This window comes from Ursus arctos, unplaced genomic scaffold, assembly GCF_023065955.2.
Source record: "Ursus arctos isolate Adak ecotype North America unplaced genomic scaffold, UrsArc2.0 scaffold_36, whole genome shotgun sequence".
NCBI classification, from domain to species: Eukaryota; Metazoa; Chordata; class Mammalia; order Carnivora; family Ursidae; genus Ursus; species Ursus arctos.
Genome location: NW_026623050.1, coordinates 2,059,656 through 2,077,632, shown reverse-complemented (window position 1 = coordinate 2,077,632; position 17,977 = coordinate 2,059,656). Strand labels below are relative to the sequence as shown.

General features: G+C 35.4%; 1 protein-coding gene across 6 annotated transcripts in view; it reads left to right on the top strand.

Annotated features, from left to right (window-relative positions):
* The window catches only part of DPH6 (diphthamine biosynthesis 6), a 428,870-nt gene that overhangs the window by 266,246 nt on the left and 144,647 nt on the right, over window positions 1–17,977 (top strand). For all 6 annotated transcript variants that reach the window (XM_057306216.1, XM_057306211.1, XM_057306212.1 and 3 more), the window contains one exon: window positions 9,095–9,337. The gene's annotated coding sequence lies outside the window, so the exon portion shown is untranslated. The remainder of the gene's footprint in view (window positions 1–9,094; window positions 9,338–17,977) is intronic.

The window sequence follows — 17,977 nt, the reverse complement described above, 5'->3', positions numbered from 1 at the left end:
TGAAAGCCAATAGTAGCATTTTTCTTTTTAATTGAAAAGGAAACTCTATGCCCCTGAAATGCTAGCTACTATCATCTTACGAGTTCTCAGAAAAGTCCCAAATTGAGTAACAGTTCTATCAAGTTTCATTATTTTCTCTAGAATTTTAATATAGACTCTTTTAGTTTTAAGAAAACGTGTTTTTTCAACTCTATGACCATGATAAGTTGATTAATACATAATTTAAATGCATACCAGAAGTTGTCACTTTAATATCTGAATTACATTTTGTTCATTTTTTAAGAAGGCTATTACACATAAATCGTTGAATCAAAGATTTCACGTTTCAGAGTTCAATCTCACCGTGTTAGCTAAATGAGAGGGGTCCTGAGAAGAGAGGATTATCATATATTAAATTAAAAGTTTGCCATTTTGCAGCTCTAATCCTGTTGAAAAAAGATGATTTCTGTCTTATTTAATCAGCAAGAGGTCTTTATTGCCTTAAGTATTAATTGATTAGGTTCTCATTAAGGTCAAAAGTACACTTGGCTGACCAGAGGCAGCCAATTAGCACATTGTCAGCCATGCTTATTTACATTGACTGAACATAATGGTAGTTATTTGACTGTCAAGTCACAAGGTCACTGAATCTTTTGTGCACTTTGCCCTCTGAAAGGGCAATAATCATTCAGACACCAGAAAGCATTCATAACAAAGATTGGGTTTATTACTTATTGACTTAAATCACTCTTAGAAACAGGTGTTTCATTCTCTTTGGACAAATGATATATCATTTCTTTGTGAAATACTTGAGGTCTGGGTGAAATTCTGTGGCTGATTGTGTCTGAGGATTTTTGTTCAGCAAGCAGCTTGCACTTCAAACTCTAAATAGCTTTTTAAAGAGCAGACCAATCCAATGACTATATCCCTTTTGCAATAGAGACTTTTCTCTTGCTCAGTGATTACAGCAAGTTGGAGCTAGCTGGGCACACTCGTGCTGAATTGCCGCTGGGGCACCGGTCTCCAAGTGGAGGGTTAGAACCACATCTGAGTCTCACCTTAGTGAGGAGATTAGTATGCTTCCTAAATACACTGCTGCTGACATGGGATATTGGATATTTGCTGTAGAACAAAAGAGAAACAAAACTTCAAGGTTATTCATGAAACCAGGAATCTAAAATTTCTGCCTGGAGTCCCAGTGTTTTTTATCATCATGTATCATTACGCCTAATTTATATGGTGGTCATGTAACTAGTTGCATTTGTTAACATTTTAATTTTTTTCTATGTATCCCCTTTGACTTAAATTTAGCAGCGTTATTGCTTCAATTTTCTATTACTGATTCAAATATCACTGATGATTCCATGAGTTACATTTTAAAGAGAAACTTTTGTTTAATGCATCACTTTTACAACTTGTGCCTCTAAATCTCACTGGATCCCATAAGTCAGCCTAGGTTTTTTTCCTTTACATCCTGCCCTCCCTAAATATGCATCCCACGAAGCATCACATTCCATCCATTCTAGTTCCTGAATATCATCAATAAATATAAGTACTCTCCATTTCAACTCATTGCCACTGCCTCAGTTCAGCAATTTGTCTCTTGATTAAACTGTTGTAATGCCTTTTTACTGGTCTTCTAAATGATTCAGTGGCCCTCTGTTGGCATAACTATCTTCCCACTCGAGTGTGATTCTTTCAGAGTAGAGTGATATATTTTTATATTGCATCCCCAGCAAAGTTAGTGTTTGGTATATATAGGCATTCAGTAAAAATTTACTGAGTAAATAAATAAATGGCCATAATTAACTTTATGCTACATATAAATGTAAACCTTGATAAAATAGTAATTTCTTATGATTTAAGAACTCATTAAATCAAATTTTTCACTACTATTAAATTATGAATTAATACTCTCTCAGACTGTTATAAGAAGCAATGAGTTGTAATTCATCCATGTGACTAAACCGACAGCATTGAATATGAAGACAGAGAGTCCAAATCAAGGGAAAAAATTACTGCCGTAATCCTTGAGTAATTAACTACCAAGTATATATAGAAAACAAATGCATATACGATCAAAACATTTGTTTTGTAGGATCATACGATTTTCTGATGATTCAACATTAAATTAATAGTTATTGTTTACATATTGTCTATCAAGTACTGAGAATTCCACATAGATCCTCTACCATCCTCTCAAGAACCATGTCATACAAATAATCATAATTGTCATTTTATGGATAGGAAAACCGGTTTCCCAGGGTAACTTATCCAAAGACACATAACCCAGGTCTCCAAAGCCTAAGCTCTATCTACCACATGAATCTGACTCTAGTAAGTTTGCCTCCTTCTTTCAAACTTTGGGCAATCTATTTAACATTGTTCTGAAACTTCATGAAGTGCTGTCTAGAGGTGCTTCATATCCAATACTTGGCTGGGGGTGGCTAATCAGCAAAGCCAAAGGCGAGAAAAATGACAGTAGCAATTAAAGGTAATGTGACTCAGTAGTTAAGACTGCAATGGCTTCCACATCATACAGCCCCACTCTTGAGTCCCAGTGTGTTGTGCACTGCCTGTGTAACCTTGACCGAGTTCCTGATCTCCAAGTTTCAGTGCAGTAATCTTTAAAATAGATAGTAACTACCAAGGGGTGTGTGAAGATCAAATGAGATTATGCAGATAAAAATGCTTAGCACAGTAACTGGCACATCATAATAGCTCAGTAAATGTTAGTTATTGCTGTTCATAAAGATTTTCTGCCAAAATGAATGGTTTGGGTTGTATGCCTCTGCTTATCCTTGGTTGGATCTGTGTGCTCTGGTATTGCAGAATATCCACCAAAGTCATATATTAGGCTGACACCCAGATAATCATCTGGATATAGGTTGAGTTAAAGATATGATATTCAAATATTTAAGTTTGTTAGGGACTCTCTTGATTTTCATGATCTCTACCAAGTGGACAAGTGGTACAGAGAACATCCTGTGCAGAGCTACTCCTAGTCCCTCATGCTACATCTCAAACATGCGTAAAAGACATTCACCTCTTTGGTGACTCACCACATGAACTGGTGTTATAATAAGTCACACATTAAATTCTCAGGACTTGGCTGTTTGAGCACCAAGCTCCATGAGTCACTCTTAGTTACATCGTATTAGAATTATGAGGAGTTTCGCTCAGAACCAAAGCGATACCTTGAAACAAAATCCTCTGGTGTGGATCAGCCATTTGTCTCTTGTGCTTCATTAGTACCTCCATGATTAGAAAGCCTGTGGTTTGGGGGGGGGGGGGTTGCCTCATATCCCACTTGATCTTGGGCCCATTACCCTACTGGCTGAAGGAAAATATATTTATATCATTTAATAATAAGTTTTTAGAAGAGCAAGCTGGCCAATTCTCACTGTTTTATTGCCTTTACTTATATATGAGACAGGCAGATACAACAGATATTTTATTGGCTTTCCCCCTTTACTGAGATGCCATTGGAAGCTCTACAGTTAACACAGAGAAGGAACAAGACGAATTTACCACACTGAAGAAGTATGTTGACTTGTGCAATCTCTATTAGTTAATAAGCATTTACTGAGTCCCTGTTATGTGTTTATAACATAGATCCTGTGCTAGGTGTTGGGGATAATGTCCCAGATTCTACAGAACTCATTTGTACTCAAACTAGGTAGAAGTGAAACACTGATTTATACTCTTCCTTAAGATAAAGTTTAGAAATTTTAAATAAAATTCGACCATTAATATCAGGTTAAACTCTTATTCAGATATCCTTGGAATGATCACAGTTGACACTTAATATGTGGTATGTAATCCTGAATTAAATTTTCATATTTTACTGTTTTTAGCATGTGTAGGTCAGTCCTTTATTGTATCAGACTGTTAGTTATTCTAATGTTTTTTTCAATCAAACACTTCTTATTCTATAACAACTAGTGCCTCGCCTAGTTGTTACCTATTTTCTTTGTGCTCTGTGCTCATCTAAAATAAAGCATGAAAGTATGGTTTGCCTTTTTCCTTAATTTTCGGTTTATTTTAAGTGAAGGAATTGTATAAATCCACTGGAAGTAGAGGGATATTCCTATTCTTTGTTCAATTTTTACAGTATTTTTGTTTTTACAGTATTTCATGATTTTCAATATTTGTTCTTGGCAAAAACCCTCCCTTATCATTCATTGTGTTGCTTCTTTTTTTTTTTTTTTTGAGATTTTATTTATTTGACAGAGAGAGACAGTGAGAGAGGGGACACAAGCAAGGGGAGTGGGAGAGGGAGAAGCAGGCTTCCTGCCAAGCTGGGAGCCCGCTGTGGGGCTCGATCCCAGGACCCTAGGATCATGACCTGAGCCGAAAGCAGACGCTTAATGGCAGAGGCATCCAGGTGCCCCTCACTGTGTTGCTTCTGAAATGGATTCTTTTAGCAAATATTCATCGAACACTCCTCACTATGTGCTGGGTTCTCTGTTGCTGCCCTCATGGAACTTACATGCTAATAGGAGGAGACAAAGAAATAGACTGGGTAAGGGAGATGGCGAATGGAGGTAAGGATATAGGGGGGAAGGGGATGTTACATTAAATAGGGTGCTCACAGATGGTCCCATTGAGAAGGCATCAGTTGAGCAAAGACCTGAAGGAACTAAAGGATTTAGCAAAGGAGGTCACCAGCATAGGGCAATCTAGGCCAAGGAGACAGCCAGTACGAACATGATAAAGTGGAAGTGTTCAAGGTTTCAGGCTTGTTTGAGAAGTAGCAAGGAGATTAATGTCACCAAAGCAAAGTCAATTTATAAGAGAATGCTAGAAGGCAAGGCCATAGAGGTAAAAAGGAGAGGGCCAAGGATTGTACCAGGTCTTACAGACCTGGGGAAGGAATTTGGCTTCTACTCTGAGTGAAATAGGAAGCCAAGAGGGTTTTCAGCAGAGGACTGACCGGATGTAACTTGTATGTTAAGAGTATCACTTGGACACTGGCTTGAGCATGGACTTTCCCCAGGGTAGAAACAGATGGACCAATTAAGAAATTATCTCAATAATCCATATGAAAAATGATAGTGACTTGGATCAGGACAGTAACAGGGAACTTGGTAAGAAGTGGTTGGATTCTGGATATATTTTGAAGGTGTAACTGACAGGATTTCCTGAGATAGAAAATGAGCAGTAAAAGGAAAAAGGACTCAAGGAAGATTGCAAGTTTTAGGGCCTAAGCCACAGAACATGAGAAGGTAAAAGTCCTTTCCTACACACTTCTTGCTCCTAATGATTCTATATGCCAACTCTATTTATAAAACTGATTTAACTTCTATTTTACTCTCATATACTTAGAAGGTAGAAACCCAACCAACTCGAAAGTTCTAATAGCACTCTTGGTAAATTCAGAGTATCTCTATGTAAATTGGTATGCTAGCTGTCACTTCTGAGGATAACACCCTTTCTAGTATTTACTGGATAACATAACGTCACCATGAGGATACTTGGAATGCACAAGAGAATTAGATGACACAGTCTTTGTCTTTTCTAAGCTTATTGTTTGTCTTTCCATCTAGGTAAGCAGAGATCCAAGTCAGCCTGGTTTTTTATCTCAGGCACAGGGCCTAGATATAGGGGCGGGTGTTTCAGTTAGCCTTGGACCTCTGTGTGACATAAAGGGAGGTCCAGGTGAGAAGTTCTAGGTGAGATGGCTTTGGGGAACTGAGACCCGGTATGAAATGTTAAGTCTCAAGTCAAGGGGTCAGGCCAACCCTAACAATCAATCACGAGGAAAAGACCTGCTCCAGAACACTGTGTATATTTTCCCAATTAACTCAGAAGGCATTTTCATATCTCTTTTTTTCCTAAGTATTTAAGAAAGTTCTTGCTGTACCCTTCACACACTAACAACAGGTCTACTGTGGAGGTTGGGGGAAAGATGAATACCTATGAAGAGAAACATGAATAAATGTAAACAAGCATAAAAATGTGTGGTATCATAAAAATTCATGTCCACAATGAATTGTCTTTATTATGCATCTTCTTTTTTTTTTATTATGGACTTACTTTACTGTCATTTTAAGTAACTACTATTAACAGCATCTCATTTGATAATGACAAATTTGTTGACATCTCTCTTCTTTCTAGATTTAGTTGAACTCCAAGAAAACCTTTAAAATGCAAATAATTGATCATTTCTCATGTCTCCAAGAAGGTTTGGAACATGGCAAGCCTTGAGCATGTCTTGGAAAGTATCATCTACTTCCAGAAAAGTGTAGGAATCCATATCTAATTCTCAGACAGATACGGACTGAGTGAACATGAAATACAGACTGTGGTCAACTTTAATTCTTTCCCACATCAGATTTTCATGAAACATTGTCATTTCTTTGAGTGAGACAAATGAATTTCTCTAATACTTTATACATCCATTGGTAAAATTCAATTCAAAAACAACTCTAAGGTCAAATATAAATTATTTTGTTGTTATATTTAATTTTGGATTATCCTCTTGTCTTTTCTTTGGCATTAGAACAAATTACAATTGGTGAAGTCCCAAGATTATAAAGCACTACTTAAGCATTCATGTTAGCTATCAAGATTAGGGAAGAATACAAAGACTAGTGTGTTAAAGCATAAAGTTTCTGAGACCAGATGAGGCAACTTACACAGGTTTTAAGGAGAAAGTACAATACTCAGTTTTAGAAGGAAAGGAGGGGAGATAATATGTTTTGGCAGTAGCTTAGGTTCTTAATACAGAAGATATTATTTTAATCGTCTTCATAATTGAATCTAATAATATGCTTTCTCTGTAATAGAAAATTGTATTTCCTATATCTCTGTGGGTACACTTCTCTGAGACTAAGAGAACTATTTGTAAAATGAGAATTGAAGAGGGATCATATTCTTTTAAATGACTTTCCTCAGCCCTTGCATCAGAGAGCCTGAGGCAGCCTCTGGCACTGAGCACTGGGTCAGACCCAAGCTGCTTGTACTTCTTTTGCTGCGGAGCCCAGACCCACAATCCTGGGTCAGACATGTTGGAGTCTTGTTCCTCTATCTACTCCAGTTGACCTTTAACAGAATTCTGACTGCTTTTCTCTCCATTTGTCTGTGAAGGGAGTTTTCATTTTATACTCTTCCAATTTAACAGAGGGAAAAGTTTAAAAAGAAAATGAAACACCCCTTCAAAAAACAAAACGAAAAAGTAGTCCACAGTCTCTCACTGTATTGGAGCCAAGAACTCTGCCAATTTTGCTCTCATATCTCTGAGTTGTACCCTGACCCTTTATATGACCAGTGGGGCTTGTTGCATAAGATCTATCTGGGCGCCTGTCTCAAAGTGCTATCTTTGTCCATATTTCAAAACACTCACAGATATTTTATCATTAATTAGTATTCATATTATGTCTCAAACAATCTGTTCAAGAATAGGGGAAGTGAACTAGTTGGACAGCTCTTCTGTTTGCCTAGTGATTAACATGGATGATGCATGGAGAGCCCAAGACTTACAAAGGGAGAAGGCGGTCAAATGTTGGGTAGTTATCTCCTGGAACATCTAGAAGCTCACCTACTTTGGAGGCTGGACTTCTCCAGAAAAACTACACTTGGCACACAGGGTAGGGAGACACAGACCTCTTTAAAAATAGACCCATGCCTTTTTGATTCACAGCATCCTGGATTGCTTTTCATCATGTTATCATGCCACTTGGGAGCTGGCTGGACTCCCTTGTTCAGTGACATATACTTCATAGTGTGTGTGTGTGCGTGTGTGCGTGTGTGTGTGTGTGTTTTAAAAAACCATTTGTTCTTTCAACCACAACATGCTTTGCATTTTTCTTTCAAATTTGTGGGTGTATATATAGATTGATCAAAATAATATTTTTAAATTCCGAACAATTTAGAAAGATAGTGGATGGGTGTCAGTTAATCTATTATGTTCCTCTCTTCCTCCTCCCCCTCTTCAGCTGCTAATCTTAGAACTTGTGTGCCAAATTGTGTAAGATATTCTTCCAATAGCTACATGTGTGACTCTTTTGTGAGCTCTACAGACAGTTATGAGGACAGATTTGCAGTTGCATATGGGACTGTCACATGATTTGATTGCCTTGTCTTCCAGGCACTGAGATTTCTTTTCACTGAGCTTTAATACTGAGGAATTTTTAGTTGCGATGGAAGTTCAGCAAAGTCTCTATTAAAGAAATTACACACCCCAGGAATGGGGAAGGAAAAAAAAAGTTTTTACTCAACACCACTCTGTATTTGGCATCTCTATATACTGAACAGTATATATGTTCATATGTTTACTTTTTCCAGTAGTGAAAAAAATTCGCAGAATTTTTATGAAAATCAAAGAGTTAAGAGCCTTTATTATCCTCCTTGCTCTTTTGGAGCAAGATCTCGTAGATGTCTCGACAGAAAAAGGAAGCAGATGCTTTGTAAAAAGGTCTCATATAATTCATGTCCAATTATAGAGAATGATCTACAGAAAAAATGTTATCTATCAACTGTTAGGAGCCAAAAATACTGCGCCTTTAGTCTCTGAAACAGAAAGGTGCAAATCCATTTTCAACTTTACAGAGACATATTAAAAACCCTCTTTTAGGACCCAAACACTACAGCCCCTCATACCATTGAACCACAGTGCCACCCTTGAGGGACACACAGCATCAAAACAAGGTCTTTCTCCTAATCTAATTTCAGATGTTTCTCAAGAATGAATAATACCCTAGTGATATCTGTGTCCAGGACATTAAGACATATAATATTTTAAAAGTGTTAATCACACATACCCAAAGAGCTTTTTTTTTCTTTTAATGCTCCGTGTATAAGATTACTCATCCTCATATTATTGTCACTCTGTAAAACAAATGCAGTGGTTAATTTCTGAGAGCTACACCTATTAGGTTTGAAATCTTAATTTAGAAATAATAATGATGGCTAGCATATATCGATTGCCACCCTGAGCCTAAACTCTATAAAACAAATACTTTATATACATTACTTCTAATTCTCAAATTCTAACTCACCGTTATTATTATTATCTTCTTTTTCCCCATTGAGTAAAAACTTGGAAATAGCTTGAATAAGGAGAGAAGTATATTTTGTTGTTTCGGACCTTTATTTCCTTCTCATGTTTTAGGTTGGAGAAGTCTCGTACCTTGCGAGGGAAATTAAACCAACACCTTGCACAATGAAACTTGTGAGTGGTAGAACACAAGCAGAAGCTTCCGTATCCTTAAACCACACCCTGAACATTCTGGAGGCCACGCGTAGAGGCACTGGACCTCACCACATTCTCATGGCTCACTGTTACATCACGGGCAGCAAGTTCATTGCAACTGCTCTGGATTTCTGGCCGAAGAACTTAACGACACATAAAAAGGTACCTACAGTATCTATTTTTTTTCTAGTCTACAAAAGAGCAATTTATGAAAAGGTTTTCTTCAGACAATATCAAGTCTTTCTCTGTGCATTTCTTAACGCTTTGAACTAAATCTGGCATAATAAGATTTGATTGAGCTGTTATGTTCTGCTGCGTAAGTGGCTGTGCACAATTGAGAAAGAAAATTGCTTAATAGAAAGTTATAGTCATCACTAACTTTATCTTAATTCTCCAAAGCAATAAGTTAAGACTCGTTTCAGAGCAGCTCAGAGCTCTTAGAAAATGTGGAAAATACTCTGATTAGAAACATTTCTGTCCATTTGGTATACTGTACTTTCTGGAAATGGGAGTTTATCTTTCTGATATTTTGTTCACTTGGGGTACATTTTATCTTATTTCTCTAAAGACATTTGAAAAAGGCCTTTTCTATCCACTCTTCTAAAATATTTAACAGAGATGATGTTTTTCAGCATGACATCTGTACCCTGCTTTGAGGTTGTAACTCCTACTTACCCCATTGACATCAAAAGCCATTTCTGAAATATACTGAATTTAGAATGTACCATTATTTATACTATTATATCATCAGAAAATGATGGATTTTTAAAATAAATAATAGATTAAGCTGATGATTGGAATTTACAAGAATCTGGTCTCTGTTAATATTAAAAGTTACACTGGAAATACCGTCATTACTTGCAGTGGTATTATTATCTACCTAGTAAATCTATGAGACATGAACAACCAGTAAAACTAGCAAGAGTCTTAGAAAGTTTAGAGCTTCATCATGCTGCTAGTTGAAAAGGAATTATGAAAAAATCTTTTACTTTCTAAGTATCAGCAGTAACCAATTTAAAAAGAGAATGGAGGAAAAAAGACAATACGCACAGTAGCATCAAAAAACTGTAAGAAATTTCAGGACCTCTATAAAGAAAACCGTAAATCTTTATGGCGGGATGAAGATTTGAGAAATTGAAAAGATGCAGCATGTTTCTGAATGGAAATGATTTAAAGATACATGGTTTTAAATAGTTTTTATTTTTTAAATAAACTTAATTTCATTAAAATCAAGTCTCAAAGACTTGAGACACAGCGATTAGCTTAACACAACGATTCTGAAGTAGATACGGAAGAAGAAAGCAGGCAAAAATAGCCTGGAAATTTTTACCAAAAGAAGAAACTAGAGAAGAAGGAGGAATATAGGGAAGGAGAGGAGGATGAATAAGAAAGCCTCATACTGCCAGATACTAAACTATAATGCAAAGATACAATTAAAGTCATGTGACACTGGTACAGTCACAGATAATAATCCCGAACTTGAAATCTGTCTTAAACTTATGTGCTTTCATATTTGTAGAAGTGGATGTATTTCCTTAGATGCTGGCTGTTACTGATTTGGCCAACTTTGCTTTGAAGGTGCCTTGTCTCCATGAAGGTGTCTGCTCACTGCCACACCTGATAACAAGGTGGAGTTTGCCAGCAGTCCGTGCTAGCTCCCTCTTACTTGATTATTACACTTGCAGTTTCTCTGAATCTAACAGGCTCTACAGCTCTAATATCTGAGCTTCCAACTGATAAGGAAAATATTTCCTGGATTTGTGCTTTATTTTTGCTGTGGCTGACACATTTGAATTTGAGCTATTTCACAGATTTCCCCCTCCCCCACGCCCCTAGTGGCTTCGTTTGGTATTCAGTGCGAACTAAAAATAAGATGATATAAAAATTTTAATTATATAAGCTAAGCTTCAGTTTTAATATAGAATAAAAATATTTATTCATCATGTATTTCTTCTCACTTATCCGCAGATGTTAAGTCCCAATTTTCAAAAAGATGCACCACGGGAAGATTGTACCATATTTTCAGTGAGGCTAAGGGGCAAAATAAATACTGGTCATCTTTACAGATCTTGAAAAATAAAGGTGATCTCAAAGCATGCCAACCATACCCACTTTACAACTAAATGTAATGTAAATTACCATATCAAGCTGAAAATTTGAGTATTAGTGGTATTTAGTTTCCTGCTTAGCTAATGTCAGTTTAGGTACTGCTTACAGTAATTTGCTACAGAATCATTGTATGTAATTATTTTGCTGTTATAAGAGAATGCATTTATAGCTAAGAAGAAAATAAGGTTGGGAAAAATCATTTTGCAGAGCTGAAATTTATGGCCAGCATTCTAAGATATAAGGAATGTATCTAGTTTTTGTTTTAAAAATGACTTGCTATCAGAAGCTAAATGATGATTTTATAATTTTCTATAAAGTGAAAGAAAAGTGTTTTTAATTTAATTACTTATGCCTGAAAGGATATTTGAGTATATTCTTCCTGGAGTAATTACTAATACGAACGTATCATAATAAGCTATTATACTCTTTCCAGAAATTTTTTGGTTCTTTGGTTTTCTTTGAAGGTGCTAGGAGAGTACAGACTGACATAATATTATTCAACATGCTGATACTTTTTAGGATCATAATGTTGGTTGTTAAAACTTTACTAAATTGACTTGACAGTTTCAAATTAAGTATCATCTTGTGTTTTTCCTTTCTCCATATCTTTTTAATGACAGTGTCATATAATATGATGGTTTCATGAGTGGTTTTGCTATCTCATTCATCAGAGTAATCAATGGGGAAAGGGTCCATATGGGTTGTAGTCCATTTGTATTGGATAGGACAGATGGCATTATTGATAGATGGAAATATTCCAAATATTTATTGTGTAATGATATCACAGGGACTCTGACTTCTGAATTTTAATACTTTAATTTCTACAGTAACTGGCAAATTAAGTAATTTATTCAGTTACCATGTATCCATTTAATTATATCAATGTGTGAATTATAGCATTAATTACCTTTCAGTTGATACTTTATTTTACATGATGGGCATTTTTCTTTCTAAGTCTTTGTGTTTACTTATCTGATTTCTGACCAAGCCATCAGTTCAATCTTGAGGATTTTAAAGCTGAGAACAGTTTTTGGAGCAGTTAGTAAGTTAAAGATAGGATTCCAGAAGTGAATGAAGTAACGGTTCTTCACCAGTATCACCTCCTGTGGGAGGCAGAGAGGGAAGGGGTAGTCTTAAAGACTCTATACATTTGCCTCTTGCATAAATGTCTACCCCCAATAGATTTGTTTAAAATTATGTTCTAATATAAGTGTGAACATAAGGACAGAATGATATGACTCAAGTTCTAGTTATATTTCATTTTCTCAATTTGAAATTGAGTCATTTGAGGAAGGGTTACTGCCGGTATAGTAAAGTTAATGTACTGTCCTCACAAATGTTTGACGCCATCCCACAATCACATTTACACTAGTAGAAATAAATGAAATCCAGTGGGAAAGAGGTCTTCACTTTTTACTGTGTATACTTTTGCATTGTTTAAATGCTTTTGCAATTGCAAAGTAAAAAATGATAGTTTGAATCATTCCCCAACTTCTCTTGCCATTGTTTTATTTTTAAAATGATATCAACCCCTACTATTGAAAGCCTGCTATGTATTTAAATACTATGTATAAAACTGTCTGACAGTACCTCCAGGTTACTTTGTATTTTATTTAGAAAGTATTGTAAATTCTTTAAAAGTAGTGACCATTTTTTCCTAACTAAAATTTAGGATACATTATCTAACAGCATTGTTTGTTGGTTTTGGGGGTTTTTTTGAATTTGTGAATTTGTTACTGTGAAAAAATTACAAAAGCATAAAAACTTAAAGGCTTTTACATTTAGTTATAAATTTGTCAATTTATAACTGACTGACGCCACTAAATTCCCAGTGTCTAGCCAACTGCCTTACACATATTGAGAGCTCAGTGTTTGTTGGTTGATAAACAAGAGAAGATGCTGTACACCACAAACGTCTGGAAACCTAGAGTTCGGTTCAAAGTTAGAGTGTGATCCCATGAACCAAATAGAAGCTTTAAGCTAAAGTTTTGAAAAGATCACTCTTTTTAAAAAGTTCTTATAGATACAGACTATGTAATCATATTGAAAGAAGGAACCGACCAAGCTTTATTTAATAACAACTGTGCAATAGCGTTCAGTGAGCCAAGAAGAGGACATGGTAACTTAGACCTATCCCGTTCAAGATCGATTGTCGGCCCTATGACTGAGAGCAAAACAGCACTATTTGTTTTCCTAATGCCCTGGCAAATACAAATGAACCAAATACACCCTGACGATTCCAGATTTCTCCAACACAGGAGACAGTTTCAGAAACACTGATTAAAATGGCGTAGATAATATTCTGATAGAAATCTTAGGACCAATCGTAAGCCAGGAAAAAGACCAGCACTAATTGAAGTGAAGTGGAGTCTGAAACATTCTACACATATTTACTGTTTCTTTAAAAAAATCAGTCTCGGTAGTATAAAAGGCACAGGGTTTTGTTTTGTTTCTGGTCACTAAAGCCTTTTATTTCCTTCATTTATGAAGTCACATACATGAGTGCTTTTGAATAAAATTTGGGGATAATTTTTACTCTGATCTTTGCATCTACATTTGCAGCCTTTACCCTTCCCCGATACGTTCTAATGTTCGCATTACTGATATTTGTCTCTCCTGCTCTCTCCTTCCTCCTTTGGTGCTCTTTCACACACTGAGAGACAGAAACAAAAACAGAAAGACATATCAGCTATTTCTTTGGATCATCAAACAGGAAACTTCTTCTCAAGCAACACTGCAATGTAGTTACGTTGTTATGTGGTTGTTGTTTTAAGATTTTATTTTTCCTTTCTTCTTTTCAATTTTGTATATTTGGAAAAGGTTTGCTATATCTTCCCACTGATGGAAAGAAGAAAAGAATGTGTAGAACTGAGCAAATATCTAAAAATATTCGATCACATATACAGCAAACGAATGACTCTTTTCGCTGTATTTTGGTAAGGTTTTTCTCTTAAAAGTTCTTATCTATAGTTTTGGGCATGACCCATCCTCTCTGCCCCCCCCAGAAAAGACCATACCTTCCTAAAAATAAAACATGAAGTCTAAACCTCAGAATTTAATTTGTGTCCTAAAAATTTCATATGGCCCCAAATTATTTAAAGACAAACAGTATTAAAATTGTGTCTTAAACAAGCAAGACCTATTTGGAAGCAAATTTTCCTTATAATATTTTAAGAACACTGGAATATTTATCCAATGAATCTTCTTTTTAAGACGTAATACTCTTACAGAAGAAACACTAAAAAGGTGCTTAATAATAAATTTCTAAATTTCTTCCCTAGTCAGTTGGACTTTGATCTAATCAAATTTGTCAGGAAATTAAATTTGTTTTCAGGCTACCTACTTAATTTCTGAAGATGGGATGATAGTAACTGATCATGCTGTGAATAAAGAAATAAATTTTGGCATACTAAGGCAGTATATAAGCTGAAGTTTTTGAACAAAGCAGCCTGTCAACCATGGTGCATTTAAGTACAAGAAAGATTGATGTTTGCCAAATGTCAAATCAGAGAGAAGAAAAATGTTTTCAAGCTTAGGGGACTGCCAACAATGAAAGGGAAAATAAATAAAAATTTAGATGTACAATATTGTTATACCTTGTCAAGGAAATGTTAATTGAAATCAGGTCTCCTTTTTGAAAACATAATGTAAAATTTTCACCAAAAGACTACACAAGAGTCTGACAATTAACGCAAAAGTAGAATTTTTAAAAGATAACAAGGAGATGGCTGACATTAACAAAAATTGTGCTGTTAGATAATCAAAAAGCTATGCCCTAGATTTCATTGTCAATGAACTCCTACCGAGTAATTAATATAATTGGTTATGTTACTAAGAGAAAGTTAAGAGTTTTGAGAATTATCGACATGAACCATGTGGGACTCCATCCTGAATTCAACAGTTAAAATATGCAGGTTTCTGTTTATTTATTCTGCATTATCAGGTTTATGACATTTATTTGGTAGCTAGATATTGTTGTGAATGTGCAATGATTTGAGTTATTAAAATACAGTTTGCTTATGATCCATGTTAAGAACATGCAGTGCATTCAGATAACTAGGTAACATTAGGCCTTTCATCTCCGAGCGGTATGTTTCATTTCCCTAGGGTTGGGATTAAATTGAGATTTTGTATTCATTTGAAGTAATTGTAATGAGAATATTTAACATGGGTCAAATGGAGAATAGTGGCACCCTGGAAGTGCTTAGAAATAATTTGCCTTTTTTATACATTTTTCCACAGTGGGATTGAAAAAGATTACCACGCCTTGTTTAACGTGTTATATTGTTCTGTTTGTGAATCTAATGAAATCTTTGGCAGAAAAAGAGCACAAATTGCTTAAATGAATTTTAGAAAATAAGAAGGCATCTGAATCAAATAATTATACATTTGAAACACATGAGATACTACTAACAATCTTTACCTACAGAAATTTGGAGATATGTATATTTAAAAAAAAAAAAAACCTCTTAATATTTCCTTTTTATTCCCATAATGTAAAGTGGAAGAAAATTGTATTTCATTTGCCCACAGACTTGGAAAAGAATTGCTCAGCAGAGCTATGTACCCACGACAGATTTTTCCAGACTCTTTTTTCCCCTAAAGCAGTCTTTTTATTTGAGCCCGTAAGTGATTTTCCATCTTTCTCGCTGAAGTGCTCAGGTATGTTAGCACCGCGCGCTCTCTCAGGACATTGACTTGGTTAAAGCCAAGAAGAAATAAAGTATTTCTTTGTGCTGGTTATTTGTGAGTGCTGAACTGGATCAGCCTGTGAGCAAAACTTGGCCTGTCACTGAATGACCAGGTACTGAAAATCATGTAAAAATTTTATTAGATTGAATTGTGTCATGTGATCTTAGAGAAAGTTTCTTTACCAAAGAATGCAAATACTGATAAAATTCATTGAGCTCTAAATGATATTCAGAAGCTGTTTTAGTGCTGAAACACACCCAATGATTGCTTAAGGCTAGACTACACTGTCTCCAAAGAATATAAGTTGGGTCAAGGTAACAGGCTAAAATAATACAACATTTTCTAAAAGAGTTACAGGCTTTTGCCTTAAGTGAAAATGTATTTGTGTTGAGCACTTCTAGCATGGAAGCTTGTTTGAACATCCTGATAAATCCAGACATTACTTCGGGAAACAAAGAAGTGTCTTCCCAGTACCATTAGGCGTTAATATGTTACTGCAGCTACTATTCGTTGGTTATGCTTGATGAGGGCCTTTCAAATGTGCCCAGGAAACAGCCTCTATATCGTACATAGCAGACACAGTCCACATCAACACCTGCAACGAGTCAAAGACGCCTAGCAATAGCACTATAATTTAAGATTATTCTGGAAGTTCTAGACAATTCAGTAAGGCACTGAACTGCTAAGATTTATTAGAAAAAAGAAGAGCCAATTATCGCTTACATGAAATGTGTAATCACATACAATATAATTTAGGTCAAATATACCTAAAATTGCCCAGGGCTTACTCTTCCTGTTTCAGAAGGATATAGTAAATTGGGATAATAGGAATGGCCTTATATAATATGACTTTTTCTAATACATTTGCAGACTCTTGCCTTAAGTCAGTGTACATTTGTGTTGAGTATATTCTCACATGGAGAATCCCAGGGAATCAACTGGCAAACTACTTGAACTAAAAAGAGAATTAACTAAAATTGCAGGATACAATATAAATAATATATTTTTAAATTTTTCATCCACCAATAATATCTTGATTTGGGGGTAGGAAAGAGGGAGTTCATATGATAATCAAAATTATAAGATAATTGGTTATATTCTTAAAAATTGCACAAGACCCCTGTCTGGAAGGAATTACAAAACTTTCCTGTATAACATACAAGACTAAAGCTTCTGAATGGGAATATTGTAAAGATGGCATTTAACGTTCAGGTATAACTTTAGCACATCAGTCAGAATTCTAGTGTTAGGGGGTTATCTTAGAAATGTGAGGAAATTAATCTAAAGTGTTTAGGATTCGAAATAGCAAAGGACAGTATTCAAAATATTGATAAGTGATATGACCTATTAAATATGAAAATATTTTTCCAGCAATACAATGTTTAAGATGACATGGTACAGCTGCAGCCAGATTAGTAAAATGAAAGAGATAAACACAAAATTAACCCTACATTTCTATGAACCAGATATGACAGAAGCTGCTAATAATGTAGATAGGATGGATTATTCAGTGAATGATAGATTTGGCTAGAATCTGGAAAGAAAAAAGAATGATACAATAGAATTCAGACATTAAATATAATTTTCAAGAAATTTTAATTACTCATGCTCATAGAATAGAAAAAATTAGGGGCATCTGGGCGGGTAAGCATCCAACTCTTGATCTTGGCTCAGGTCTTGAGATCAGGGTTGTGAGTTCAAGCCCCAGAGTGGAGCCCACTTAAAAAAACAAAGAAAAAATTGAAAATATTTATACAATATGAGTTTAGTCTGGTAAAATACATATGCAAGTGTGTATTTGCAAAACAAACTGGTAGGAATTACACCAGAATGATATAAATAATTTTAAAAGGGGGGGGTGTTGGTATGATTGCAGACGATTTTAATTTTCTTCTTTATACTTTTTGTAATTTCCAGCTTCTTTCTTCAATTATAATATATAATCAGAAAAAAAGAGTTTTTGTCTTTGGATTTCGAAGTAGCCGTCATGGGGTCCCTGGG